This window comes from Astyanax mexicanus, unplaced genomic scaffold, assembly GCF_023375975.1.
Source record: "Astyanax mexicanus isolate ESR-SI-001 unplaced genomic scaffold, AstMex3_surface scaffold_31, whole genome shotgun sequence".
Classification (NCBI taxonomy): Eukaryota; Metazoa; Chordata; class Actinopteri; order Characiformes; family Acestrorhamphidae; genus Astyanax; species Astyanax mexicanus.
The window spans coordinates 2055714-2070075 of record NW_026040041.1 but is presented as its reverse complement, the minus strand read 5'-3'; the positions used below and the strand labels follow the sequence as shown (position 1 = coordinate 2070075).

At 37.7% G+C, this 14362-nt stretch overlaps 1 protein-coding gene across 2 annotated transcripts in view; it reads left to right on the top strand.

Annotated features, from left to right (window-relative positions):
• LOC111189913 (uncharacterized) overlaps positions 1-14362 on the top strand; it is a 151383-nt gene that overhangs the window by 36447 nt on the left and 100574 nt on the right. Inside the window, exon 5 of one of the 2 annotated variants that reach the window (XR_007429912.1) lies at positions 8235-8341. The exons of the other annotated variant lie outside the window; for it this stretch is intronic. The gene's annotated coding sequence lies outside the window, so the exon portion shown is untranslated. Of the gene's footprint in view, positions 1-8234; positions 8342-14362 lie in introns of those variants that run through there. 2 annotated transcript variants of the gene reach the window in all.

The window sequence follows — 14362 nt, the reverse complement described above, 5'->3', positions numbered from 1 at the left end:
GTGGTCAGAGTTCTGTGGTCAGTGTCCTGTAGGTGGTGTCTTGTGGGCAGCAGTGTCCTGTGGTCAGAGTCCTGTGGTCAGTGTCCTGTAGGTGGTGTCTTGTGGGTAGCAGTGTCCTGTGGTCAGAGTTCTGTGGTCAGTGTCCTGTAGGGGCTGTCTTGTGGGCAGCAGTGTCCTGTAGGGGGTGTCTTGTGGGCAGCAGTGTCCTGTGGTCAGTGTCCTGTAGGGGCTGTCTTGTGGGCAGCAGTGTCCTGTGGTCAGAGTCCTGTGGTCAGTGTCATGTAGGGGCTGTCTTGTGGGCAGCAGTGTCCTGTGGTCAGTGTCCTGTAGGGGCTGTCTTGTGGGCAGCAGTGTCCTGTGGTCAGAGTCCTGTGTTCAGTGTCCTGTAGGGGCTGTCTTGTGGGCAGCAGTGTCCTGTGGTCAGTGTCCTGAAGGGAAAGCCTGAATCGTTTAGAAATGCATCAGATTATGTATCAGTTGATCCAGACCGTGAATACTGCTTTTCTTTATCTCTACTTTATTACAGTAAATATTTTAAGATTTTCACACAAAATCAGTCTCATTACTTCTATTTCATTTCAGCTGGTTTTCATTCCGTGCACTACAGGATTCTGTGGGCGTGGCCTAAGCTTTTGTTCTTAATGTCTTTATTTTTTCTCCTTACATTACTTTTACTTTTATACTTTAAGTAGTTTTAAAACCAGTACTTTAAACTTGCTATTTAGATTTTTAGTATTTTGGAACAGATAAAAAAAAAAAAAGATACCATAAGCAAAGTGATCATATACACACCACTAGTATATTTAGTATATTTCGTTGCTGTCCAATGAAAAACAAATATCTCCAAAAAGGCAATCTTACAGGAGTGAGATGAAACCTACATAAATATCTCACCAATATGTTTTCAGATTATTATTAGATATTTTTGTGTTTGGGGATAAATTTAATTTTCCTATTCCTGCAGATATAACCTGTAGAATAACAGTAAGATGAATAAATCAGACTCGAGAGGAGATACAGTTTTTCTGTGGGTGTTTTTTTATATATAACAAACAAAATATTTAAACGTTATACTGTGTTTCTCATCATGTACATGATGATCTCAGACCCAAACCATTGTAATTAGGTTTATCTTAGCAAGGCAACAGGAAACAGTGGGGTGGGGGTTCCTTCCTGCCCCTTTATACAATAATAAAACGTTTCACCCTGAAACTAAAGTTAGTTGTTGACGAGATTCCCAGGCTGAGAGGTAAGAACTGCTATATTACCGATAGCAAATTCCTCATGTCCTGATTTATTGTGGACAAAAACTGATTTACTGTCTAGAAACATAAAAATGTAAATCAGTTTCTTTGTAGTATTGAACAATTGATGTATTGTGTACAAAATGTAGTATGTATAAAAGTACATGCATTATTATTTTTATTATGTAGAACAGTGTCTTTAATGTATATAAAATTTAATTAATTGTACAGAAAAGAAACATTGATCTATTATGTTTGTTCTCTAAATAAAACAGGAGAGCTAATGAGATTTAAACTGTCTCCCTGTATACAGTCTTATGCAAAAGTTTTGGTACCCTGTTCAAATGTACCGGTACATTATCAATCCTCTGCAGGAAGTTAGATAAGACTCTTTTTTTTCATATCAGTTAGATACAGTTTTTATTAGAATCCTGAATTATAGATGGGTAAGTACACAAATTAAAAAAACTATCACTAACTATTTTAACAGCGCGGGAGCAAGGTGTGAAAATAGTCTTTTGACGGGGTATAGGGACAGGCAATGTTAATTTCAAATAATTCACAAAAAAATTGACAGAATTTTACCATGTTTTACAGGGTTAATATGTTTAAATATTGTACAATTCAAGTCAAGTCAAGTAGTTTTATTGTCAGTACTGCATATGTACAGGACATACAGAGAACTGAAATTACGTTACTCTCCTTCCCAATTTTACAGCAAGTACAGATAATAGATATAATAAAGGAGAATGGGAGACACTATGTGTACAATACAGCAGGGACACAAATAGACATACATGAGACAGAAACAAGGTGCAGTGGTGTGGGGGAGAAATAGATATATAAATATAAGTAAATAAGTAAAAATAGATATATAATTATAATATAATATAAAAGAGTGGGAGTACAGCAAGACACAATAAACATACGTAAGACAATAGTGCAATATGGATGGTGATTGAGATGGAATGACAGTAAAAATAGTAAATAACAGTAGTGCAAATACGGTATATGGTATATAGCTTAAGGCTGGTAAAGTGAATGGGTGCGTAAGTCCTTAAAGTTCACAGTTTAATTAAGTGGAATTAAAGTGCGTATTGACAGTGCAAGTATATCAGTAGTGCAGGTGTTGTGTAGTGCAAGTCCGTTTGGAAGGGACCAGTACTTTGTGCATTGTAGTGCAGAGTTTCAGTACTTTATTAGTGGGGGGGTCAGGATGCTGAGTGAGTGTGTGCTGGGGGCAGGATTGGGATGGGGGGTAGAGCAGGAAGAGAGTTCAGCATCCTCACAGCCTGATGGATGGGGCTGTCTCGCAGTCTGCTGGTCCTCGCCCCGAGACTCCGCAGTCTCCTCCCTGATGGCAGCAGGCTGAAGAAGCTGTGTAGTGGGTGAGAGGGATCTCCTGCCAGACGGAGGGCTTTCCGTGTGAGGCGGGAGCTGTACAAGTCCTGAAGGGAGGGGAGAGAGGTGCCAACAATCTTCTCAGCTGCTCTCACGATGCGCTGGAGGGTCCTGCGGCAGGATGCTGTGCAGGCCCCGTACCACACGGTGAAACAGCTGGTCAGTATGCTCTCGATGGCCCCTCTGTAGAAGGTGGTCATGATGGGGGTGGGGGCTCCAGCTCTTCTCAGCTTGCGGAGAAAGTAGAGACGCTGGTTTGCCTTCCTGGCCAGTGATGCTGAGTTGGTGCTCCAGGAGAGGTCCTCTGTGACGTGCACACCCAGGAACTTGGTGCTGCTCACCCTCTCCACAGCAGTTCCGTTGATGAACAGAGGGGTGTGCAGTGTGTGAGTTCTCCTGAAGTCCACAACAATCTCCTTGGTCTTCTCTGTGTTCAGAGAGAGATTATTGTGTTTGCACCAGGAGGCCAGGCGGCTCACCTCGCTCCTGTAGTGTGACTCATCGTTGTTGCTGATGAGACCCACCACCGTCGTGTCATCCGCAAACTTGACGAAGAGGTTGGAGGTGTGTGCTGGTGTGCAATCGTGGGTCAGCAGAGTGAACAGAAGGGGGCTCAGCACACATCCTTGGGGAGCCCCTGTGTTCAGTGTGGTGATGCTGGATGTGTTGCTGCCAACCCGCACTGCCTGTGGTCTTCCAGTCAGGAAGTCTAACAGCCAGTTGCACAGTGAAGTGCTCAGCCCCAGACTGTCCAGTTTGTGAATGAGCTGTTGGGGGACGATTGTGTTGAATGCTGAGCTGAAGTCAACAAACAACATTCTGACGTATGTGTTCTTCTTGTCTAGGTGTGTGAGGGCTGAGTGGAGAACAGTGGAGATGGCATCATCGGTCGAGCGATTTGACCGATAAGCAAACTGGTAGGGGTCCAGGGAGGGGGGGAGCGAGGACTTGATGTGATGCATGACTAGTCGTTCGAAGCACTTCATGAGGATGGGGGTGAGTGCAACTGGACGATAGTCATTGAAACAGGATGGCGATGCCTTCTTTGGGACAGGGATGATGGTGGTGGCTTTGAAGCATGTGGGAACCACCGCCTGACTCAGAGAGGTGTTATAGATGTCAGTATAAACCTCTGCGAGTTCCCAGGCACAGTCTCTCAGCACACGGCCAGGAATGTTGTCAGGCCCAGGAGCTTTCCGAGCATTGATCCTGCTGAATGCTCTCCTCACACTGTCTTGGGAGAGCGTTAGCACCTGGTCACCAGGAGGAAGGATGGATTTCTGGGCGGGTGTGTTGTTGAGTGGCTCGAACCTTGTGAAGAACCCATTCAGGTCGTTCAGCAGAGATGTGTCGCTGTCGCAGGTCTGTGGATGTGGTTTATAGCCTGTGATAGACTGGATACCCTGCCACAGGTTCTGTGTGTCTCTGCTGTTACTGAAGCGTTGGGAAATCTTCTTTGAGTACAGCCTCTTAGCTTTCCTGATCCCACGGGACAGGTTGTTCATTATAGTATGCTACTGTAAAAGGTGAAGTTTACTTTGGACACTAGTATTTTACATTATTTTTACAGGAGCATTATGCAAGTAATTCATATAAAATTCTATAGTCAGTTCTGTAGAATGTAAAGTTTTCATTAGAGTGCTCTGGTTGTATTTTACCATATTCTTACAGGGTTATTGTGATTTAATTATGATACATTTATTTACAGGGTTTTACTGTAGAATGTAAAGTTTACAGTAATATACTGGTGGCTGTAATTGATAGTATTTTACAGAATATACTAACATTTAAATTATCTATGTCTGTATTAAAGAATTTAAACTCAGTGATATTTTCTTCTCTGTTTTTACAGGAAGTTCAGCAGTGACGAGTGTTCCCTCACAGATCTTAACATTCACCATTCTCTTAAACATCCTCACCTGAAGAGTGTTTTTATAATGTCTCCATACCTGAAGCATTAGGAATCATATCAGAGTTTGGTCAGATCTCGGGCTACTAAATTAGCCTCATTAATAGTGGGTTTTTCTCTATTATTATTCAGACCCAAATTATGTCCTTTGACTTTTATTAATTAAAAATAAGTAAGGACATTTTTAAGTATCTTGGCGTTACAGTAACCCGCAGATTAAGGACAATGTTCACCATCCTCTGCACAGCACCATCACCAGACTCAGGAGGTCTTTTGTCCCTCAGGCCATAAGACTGTTCAACTCCTCTCAGCACAGCAAACTGAAGACTCTGTGACACTTTTTCATTCCGGCATTGAAGTGAATTTTAGGGAAAACAGGTCGTGACGTTAAGAAATCGGCTCATGGGGGGCTTTGAGTGTTCCAGCACTGCCACTATGATCGGGAGATATCTGGTTTAAATCCCGGTCATGCAGCTTGCCATCAGCTGCCGGAGCCCTGAGAGAGCACAGTTGGCCCTGCTCTCTCTGGGTGGGTACAGTAGATGGGTGATGTGGATCAGCACAAGCCTGCGTCTGTTGTTTAATGGGTGATGACAGTCTGAGTCAGCTTCCTGTAATTGTTCTGAACGTCTGAATCGTTTAGAATTGTGATTGGATGTAGAGAAGGATAATCATATACCATTCTGACTCCCTATTGGTTTATACCAGGGATGGGCAACTTCCATGATGGAGAGGGCCACATTTTTTTCAGCATGACCATTGGAGGGCCACATGACCTCGCACTTCAAATAATTGAATATGAAAAACGCTACAAATGATTTTCAATAAGAACAAATTTTATATGAATTTATATCTGTATGTTTACAGCACCAACATTTATTAACAACTATTTTCTGCATATTAATGCATTTTAATACGGCAAAAGACAAACCGTTTGCTTAAAAAAAGTGCAAAAAGGAAGTCCTTCATATCAAAGAACAAAAAGTTTGCTTAAAAAACTGATTGCAAATACAGTAGTTCCTCTGTGTAAAATAAGTTCATTATAACAAGTCCTTCATAAGCAACAAGGACAAAACATTTGCTTATAAAAGTGCAAAAGGCATTTGAACTCATTTATAACAAAGAACAAAAAAGATTTAAAAACTGATTGCAAATAGCTCATTCAATAATAGCAGAAAACTATTAGCGCCCGTGCCCGCTATTGTTTGGCAGCCTCTAGCGGTCAAAAGTAGAATTACATTTTTTTTTTTTTTTTTTTTTAATTATGAAATTATGAAATTATTTTTGATCTATTCGCGGGCCGCACTGAGTGATGACGAGGGCCGTGTGCGGCCCCCGGGCCGCCAGTTGCCCATCCCTGGTTTATACTGTGATCCATCACACCTAAGCTGGCCTAAGCTTTTGTTCTTAATGGCTTTATTTTTTCCTCTTCTATTACTTTCACATTTATACTTTGATTAGTTTTAAAACCAGTACTTGTACACTTTTACTTTTTTTAAAGAGTAAAAAGCTTCAGAAGTATTTTAAACCATAGTATCTACACTTCTAACTTCAGAGAAATGAATGAAGATACATTTTACATATTTGTATTCTGATCTTTTGGTCTGGACTGTTTTTTTTTTGTATAAAAGTGTCTCTAAATTCCTCAGTCAGCTGATCTTAGACTCAACACACTCTAATGGGAGTTCCATTGAAGTGAGTTTCCTTCCTCCCTTCCTGGGGAAAACAAATGAAAACCTTTCCACTCCATAACTGGGGTTAGTTTAGGACCTGATTCCAAGGCTGGAAGTTTCTATTTCACACTGAGAGGTAAGAACTGTTAAATTATCAATAGCAAATTACTCATATCAAACCAAAAACTGATTTAATGTCTAAAAATACATAAAAATACATCATGTAGAAAGATTTCTTTATTGTTTAGAACATTATTATGTAGAAAAGTGATGTTAATGTATATAAAACTGTACAGAAAAGTAACTTTATTATGTAAAAAATGAATTATTATGTTCATTCTGTTAAAAACAGGAGAGCTAATGTGATAAAACTGTCACACTGCATACAGTCTTATGCTGTTTAAATATATAAATGTACATAACCAGTCCTCTACAGGAAATTAGATATGACTCTTTTTTCATATCAGTTAGATACTGTTATTATTAGCATCCTGAATTATAGATTGGTAAGTACACACATAATAAAGCTATCACTAACAGTATGTTACAATCTTTGAATCAAGATCACTGTATGTGTATTTAATGTTAAATATATTAAAATATAATTCATGCCACAGAGGGTTAAAATGATGGGTCTGGAGCAAAAGGAAATAACACTGAATAATATTATTGTATATGAAATATATAATAAGTATAAAGGTGAAAAGTAACTAATAATTAAACTCTGTTGAAGATTTGAGTTTTTCTTCAGTGTAGGAAAGTTTTCCTGACTGTTTGTAGAAGAACAGCAGCTTCAGTCAGACAGATGTTGATTTTTGGACATGTGGCCACACCTTCTGTCAAAACAGAGCTCTGGGAAAAGAAGGTTTTCCCAGCAAGACCAGAACAGCTTAATTTACCCACAGCTCCATGACCTTACTACACTATCAGAATATAAACAAACATATAACTAGTTCTTGATGTTTTAGGATAAAGATATCTCCATGAGAATGTGATCCAACACAAGCCCTCATTGATCCTATAGTAAAGACATTTGTTAGAGGTAAAAAAAAAATACAGGAAAGGGTATTTTTATGTAGAACACTGCTATGCAAAATTAACATTTAATTTGTGTAAACTTGACAGATTATTATTGTAATTTAGCAGTGATTTCAATCACTGTAAATTAATTTACATTTTTTTTCAGTAGTTATTTACTTATCGTCTGTAATTTTAACAGGAAAACTCTGGTAACCACAGCTGCCAGCGTTTTCCTGTAAAAACTACAGTTTTTTTTTTTACAGTGTAGTTCACATATTTCATTATAGTGACTATTTCTGATTAATTTCACTCTGGAGACGCATCAGACATTCTACAGCTCTGTAAAAATGAAGAGTTCACTTCAGTTTCTGAGTCAGTTTCTCTGATTTTGCTATTTATAGGTTTATGTTTGAGTAAAATGAACATTGTTGTTTTATTCTATAAACTACAGACAACATTTCTCCCAAATTCCAAATAAAAATATTCTCATTTAGAGCATTTATTTACAGAAAATGAGAAATGTCTGAAATAACAAAAAAGATGCAGAGCTTTCAGACCTCAAATAATACAAAGAAAACAAGTTCATATTCATAAAGTTTTAAGAGTTCAGAAATAATCAATATTTGGTGGAATAATCCTGGTTTTAATCACAGTTTTTTTCATGCATCTTGGCATCATGTTCTCCTCCACCAGTCTTACACACTGCTTTTGGATAACTTCATGCTGCTTTACTCCTGGTGCAAAAATTCAAGCAGTTCAGTTTGGTGGTTTGATGGTTTGTGATCATCCATCTTCCTCTTGATTATATTCCAGAGGTTTTTAATTTGCTAAAATCAAAGAAAATCATAATTTTTAAGTGTGCTCTTATTTTATAATAAGAGATTAATAACCTGACAAAGAGGTGTGTTTAAGTAAATTTCTGGATTTTTGCTATCTTGACAGCAGCTCAGTTTCCTCTGCTGAGAAGAGTTTGTTGGACACGTCCAGGTAGCTGCACCGTTACAATAGCAATCCACCAAAGACAGAGCTCACCTGATCTACTCTTAAAGAGAATGATGAGCAAGAGACACTCTGATTGGTTAATTTCACGTTACGCCCAAAATTAAACACACCTATGGGCAAGGTGTACTTTTCACGTTGTTACGATAGCGAAGACATTCTGAGAGCCTCACAGCACAGTGCAGATAGCACTTATTTACACACAAAAAAGTGTATTCAAAAAGTGTTCCAATCATTTAAACTGTCATCAGTTTTTCTAATTCTCTTCTATTTCTGTTTGTATTTTCTATTTTACTATATTTTAATCAGATATATTCCACCGTCCTCCACTGGCAACCATGATCTCCTCACGTCGGGCACTCCTCCTGTGGTGTATCACCTGTACAGGTACATGTTGAACTGGTGACCATTACTATAAACTATATATAAAAGAAGTTCAGTTAAGATTTATCATGTTTGTATTCTTCAGCTCAGTCTCAGACCTTCATGTCGGTGGGCAACGGCTCCTCAGCGGTTCTGCCGTGTGATTGGAGGAATAAATCCATAAATCCGTCCAATCAGAGCCTGTACATCGAGTGGAGAACGTTTTCTGGGACGGTGTTTGAGCGTCTGGGGGAGGAGCATTATGAGAGGGGTATGAAGGTCGGGTTGATGTTCCTGAAGATAAACTGAAGAAAGGAAACTGTTCTCTGGTTCTGAAGGAGGTTAAAGCTGAAGATGCTGGAGTTTATCAGAGTTACCTGCTGGAGAAAAGATCTCTACAGATTAAACGAGTCTTCATCCAGAGCGTGGAGCTCTCAGTATTTGGTAAGGACTATGAAATATTGTGGGCTTGTGTTAAACAAACATTTATGGTGTGATTCGTTATTTGAAAGATTAATTTCTCTTCATTTTTCTTATTTTCCCAAAGAAATGTCTGAACAGTTTTCTGGAAATGTACCAGCAGACCGTGAGTCAACTTTTACTCTATTGTACATAATTCATGACTTCTTTTGTAGATTAAAGCTCCAGCCCAACAATGAAAGAAAACTCAATGTTTATTTAGTCTATTTTCACTCCTTCCTCCTGTCTGGTTTAAACAGCAGCAGATCTTCTGAATATATCTACACTGATGGGCGTGGTGTTCTGGAAATGAGGTGTGTTCAGGTACATTTCTGGAGTTTTATCTTGTTTATCTTGGAGCTCCACTGACTGAATACAACCTAGACAGAGGCAGTCAGCAGTCAGACGTTCATCTCTATCTTTACACAGCAGCACAATCCTAACTACATCAACAATAAACAGAATAGTAAATAAAATAACATTGCTGTTCCCGTAAATGAGCTGCTGGAGCTCCTTCACAGCGTCAACCAGCAGCTCAGTTTCCTCTGCTGAGAAGAGTTTGTTGGACACGTCCAGGTAGCTGCACCGTTACAATAGCAATCCGCCAAAGACAGAGCTCACCTGATCTACTCTTAAAGAGAATGATGAGCAAGAGACACTCTGATTGTTTTTTTATTTATACGTTACTCCCAAAATTAACCACATGCATGATTAATTAAGAGAATTAGTAAGTGAAGGAGCTCCAGCAGCTCATTTACGGGAACAGCAATGTTATTTTATTTACTGTTCTGTTTATTGTTGATGTAAAAGTTGGGTTTGTGCTGCTGTGTTCATGTGTGTGTAAGTGGGGGTGTACGCTGAGCGCACCTGCTTAGCTAAGATAGGATTGGACAGCTGACTGATGACTGTTGTCAGGGTTTTAATCAGTCAGTGTTAAAAATACGCCAGAAATGTACCTGAACACACCTTATTTCCAGAACACCAGAATAGAACAAAGAATAGTCTGTTGACAGGGTGCAGGGTGTAAAATAGGGCCCATAATGTATATATAAATAATTCACCAAAAAATTGACATAATTTCACCATATTTTACAGGGTTATAAATTATATGTTTAAATATTGTACAATTCATTATAGTATGCTATTGTAAAAGACACTAGTTTTTTACATATATTTTTTTACAGAAGCATTATGTAATTAAATGTAAATGTAAATTCATGTAAAATTCTATAGTCAGTTCTGTAGAATGTAAAGTTTTCATTAGAGTGCGCTGGTTGTATTTTACCATATTCTTACAGGGTTACTGTGATTCACCTATGATGAATTGCTTTGCAGTATTCTACTGTAGAATGTAAAGTTTACAGTAAAATACTGGTGGCTGTAATTGATAGTATTTTACAGAATATACTTATATTTAAATTCCTTACGTCTGTATTAAAGAATTTAAACTCAGTGATATTTTCTTCTCTGTTTTTACAGGAAGTTCAGCAGTGATGAGTGTTCCCTCACAGATCTTAACATTCACTATTCTCTTAAACATCCTCACCTGAAGAGTGTTTTTCTGATGTCTCCATTCCTGAAGCTTTAGGAATCATATCAGAGTTTGGTCAGATCTCGGGCTACTAAATTCACCTCATTAATAGTGGGTTTTTGTCTATCAGACCCAAATTATGTCCTTTGACTTCTATTAATTAAAAATAAGTAAGGACATTATACAGTTTTTCTCAATTGGTTTGGCTCATTTCTTGAAACTGAGATGACTTTCTCAAAATAACATGGACAAATCCCCAAACTAACTTGCGGTTCCTCATAACAGAATGGCATTTCTCATTGCTTTCATCACATTTCAATTCATTTTGTACATGTCTCAAGCATTTAGTACATCTTTGCAAATGGTTATGTACAAGTAGCCTACACTTAACACAATCATCCTACATTTAGTACATTTTCCAAAAGAATGCATCTTGTTGATCTATCCCAATTGGTTGGTTCTCAGTGTAATGGTTGTTCTCTTCAAAACAGATTAGTCTGCTCAATTGTCAAAATGAGTTAAGAAATTGTAATACAATACAGAACACATATTTTGGAACATTTCATAAATTTATGACAATCAGGTGAGTAGGTAACAGGTGAAAGCAGGTTTTGATGAGGAGTAGTGTCCCACATGTGTGCTACAGGTGATCAGTCCGTCAGTTTGTTACCTGACAGGTGTAGTCTGTGATTTTGAATGCTGGCATTGGTGTGTATATACAGCTTGGCCTGGTGCTAGTGCTTTGATGCTAGTCCTGTGGTGATATAACGATGATATAGTCCTGTGGCGATCAGTGTAGAGGATGGCTCAGGCATTCACGACGCTTCTTTCCACGGTGCATTGCTAAAGAACACATCAGATGTGATGTTGATGAGAATTTATGGTCAAACAGACTGCAGCGGATGGATGGGCAGGAAGATGAGCAGGAGAGAGAGGGGAGTGACACAGAGTAGTCAGAATGTTACTGTATTGCATTTGTGATGCTTGACTATTTTTTTACCTACTGTAATGTATTTTGTTTTGTTTTTGCAGGGTTTTGTATTTTGTATACATAGTATATTTGATACATTTTCCTTAGTATTTTTTCTTTTCTACCTACAGTAATGTGTAAAGATGTACTTGAATGAGTGCAGTGTGTGTGGTGTGAACATTGTATTCCTTTAGCTAGACCTCTGCCATAAAGACAAAACATCTAAGCATTTTGACTTGCAGTACTTACACAATGCCAAAGGGACAATGCATTTTGGGGACACTGATGATTTGTGTGAGAAAGGAAATCAGTTTTGACACGTGGGTAAACTGTTTTTGGAGCGATATGAGCAGTGATGAGGATCCATGTAGTTGTGCTGCACCGTCCAGTTTATTTTGACAGGAGGACGAAATGAATGAAAATGTGCCAAAGCAATTGAGAAGTATCTATGCCATTTTTATGGTACTGACTATTGATATGGGAGAAAGACTTCATTTTGACGCAAGAATGAACGTTTTGGGAGACATATGACATTTTGCTGGTTATCTGAAGTGTTGTGAAGAACTGTAAGTCTGTTTGGCCAATTTACCTTTTAGTTATAGGAATGTCATCTCAGTTTCAAGAAATGAGCCAAACCAATTGAGAAAAACTGTAAAGTATCTTGGAGTGACGGTAACTCGCAGATCATGGACAATGTTCACCATCCTCTGCACAGCACCATCACCAGACTCAGGAGATCTTTTGTCCCTCAGGCCATAAGACTGTTCAACTCCTCTCAGCACAGCAAACTGAAGACTCCGTGACACTTTTCATTCCGGCAATTCTGGAAACTCAATGGATTATTATCACCTTTACAACAGAGTGAGAAGAATAAAATAAGTAAAAGAATTAGGAGAACCCTTTATTACCCAGGTACAGATATATCTATAGCAGTGGAGCTAAAGTTCAGCAAACTTTTTGACATGTGTTAAAAAAATAAGGTACAGCTCTCAGGTACAGCTTCTTACTGTTCATTAAAAAACATTAAAATATCATACATTTTAATAAATACAGTAAAATCTCCTTGTCATGTCTGGTGCTGAAAGCATGTCTGAGTCTCCCACATCCAGCTCTATCTGCGATTCCCACAGTAACAACTACAATACCCAGAACGCACCACTCCATGACACAACACACACTCCCGATCACATGACACATCACATGACGCCACCAGGAAGCCCCGAGTACTGATTATCCTCAGTATTTAAGGACCATGCTCACGCTCACACCTCGCCGAGTATCTGTTTGGTAAATCCTACAATACAAAGCGTTTCTCTTGCCCTTGCTATTTTCCGTGTATGATCTTGTTTTTGTTTTCTACCGACTTTGATTTTTGCCTGCTCCCTTGTGTTGGATATCCGTGTATGACCTGGACTGTTTGTAGTACTTTGGATTTTTGCCTACCCTGTTATACTGCCTACCCGTGTATGAACTCTGGACTGTCTTCCGGTTATGGTATGGTTTCTCTGCACTGTGTGTTTTTGGTACTGACCCTGTTTCCGTTGACTACCTCTGTCTACTCTATAACTTTAATAAAAGTTATTTTATTGTATCTGCACCAGTCTCATTCCTGTCTGGCCCTGACACTCCTTGAATCCTTGAAAATACTTGTAGCAGGAATTAAAAACAGTTTCTATGCTGTATTCTGAATTACAGTTCTGTACTGTAAAAATACTGTTCACCATCATACTGTAATACTGTAAAGAAAGCGCTGCTGTAATTTACACATATATTTTTATATATATTTGTTTTACTTATCATATTTACCATATATTTGTACAGTTACTTTTAATTATGAGTGTTTATATAAAGTTTAGCTAAATACTGATTCAGCTTTATAAAATGATCTATGCACTGAATAAAGGTGATCAAACTGTAATGTTTTAAATGTGTTTTATTTTCCACGGCTGAGTTTTTAAACCAGGATCACATTTTAAACAGTGTTATTTACCTACAACTTTAAAAAGGTGACAATAAATGTGGAGTTTAGTGTGAAATTATGTAAAATTAGCTTTTTTTGTGATTTTCCAATAGAAAATAAACATGCATATACCAAAATGTAATGTAATCAGAAATACTTGATTATATATAAATGAAATCTGACAGTTTGGAGGCTCTGAATAACAGGATTCACTGTCTATAGAGGTTAAAAACTGCACTTCTAGATAATCTGCATGTTAAAATATCATCTTACATCATTCTCAATCATTACTGTTCACACTGCAAAAACTAAACCTTTCAGTGAAATTAGCTGATTTTTTGTCTCACTAAACATTGTAAATGTACGTGTAAGATTATTTAGTTTATTTTTGTTATAATGAGCTTAATCTTTTTTTTTCACCTACTTTTAAGTAATTGGACCTAAAACTAAGCACACAAAAAAGCTTTACTCATGCTGTGGTCCAAAAGGAGTATATATACACTGGGAAAATGTTGAATCTTATTATGTTAAATGATCTTAAATCTTGTTGAAATATTTAACATTTTTCATTTGTCATTTTTTTGTCCAAATTAAAACAGAAAAATATTTGACTTACCCTGGTGAAAAAAAATATATACTTAATTGGGCTTAAAACATATTGAGAAATATTTAAGTATGCAGATTTATGTACTTAATTAAAATATATTATAACTACATTAATATTATTATGATATTATTATTATTATTATTATTATTATATTATTATATGCTTTCATCAAATGTTTAAAAGTAAAATTTGATCAGATATTTTTAAAAAGTACAATATAGTGTAT